This window comes from Rhincodon typus, chromosome 39, assembly GCF_021869965.1.
Source record: "Rhincodon typus isolate 14 chromosome 39, sRhiTyp1.1, whole genome shotgun sequence".
Lineage (NCBI taxonomy): Eukaryota > Metazoa > Chordata > Chondrichthyes > Orectolobiformes > Rhincodontidae > Rhincodon > Rhincodon typus.
In genome coordinates this window covers 5,522,770-5,523,103 of record NC_063370.1, presented here as the reverse complement: position 1 = coordinate 5,523,103, position 334 = coordinate 5,522,770, and positions in this window count along the sequence as shown.

Below are 334 nucleotides of genomic sequence, written 5' to 3'. Positions count from 1 at the left end.
CGGAGGCCAGAGCAGGCAAGCAGTCCCGGAGCGGAGGCCAGAGCAGGGAAGCAGTCCTGGAGCGGAGGCCAGAGCGGGGAAGCAGTCCCGGCGTGGAGGCCGGAGCAGGGAAGCAGTCCCGAAGCGGAGGCCAGAGCAGGCAAGCAGTCCCGGAGCGGAGGCCAGAGTGGGGAAGCAGTCCCGGCGTGGAGGCCGGAGCGGGGAAGCAGCCGCGGAGCGGAGGCCGGAGTGGAGGCCAGAGCGGGGAAGCAGTCCTGGAGCGGAGGCCAGAGCGGGGAAGCAGTCCTGGAGCGGAGGCCGGAGCGGGGAAGCAGTCCCGGAGCGGAGGCCGGAG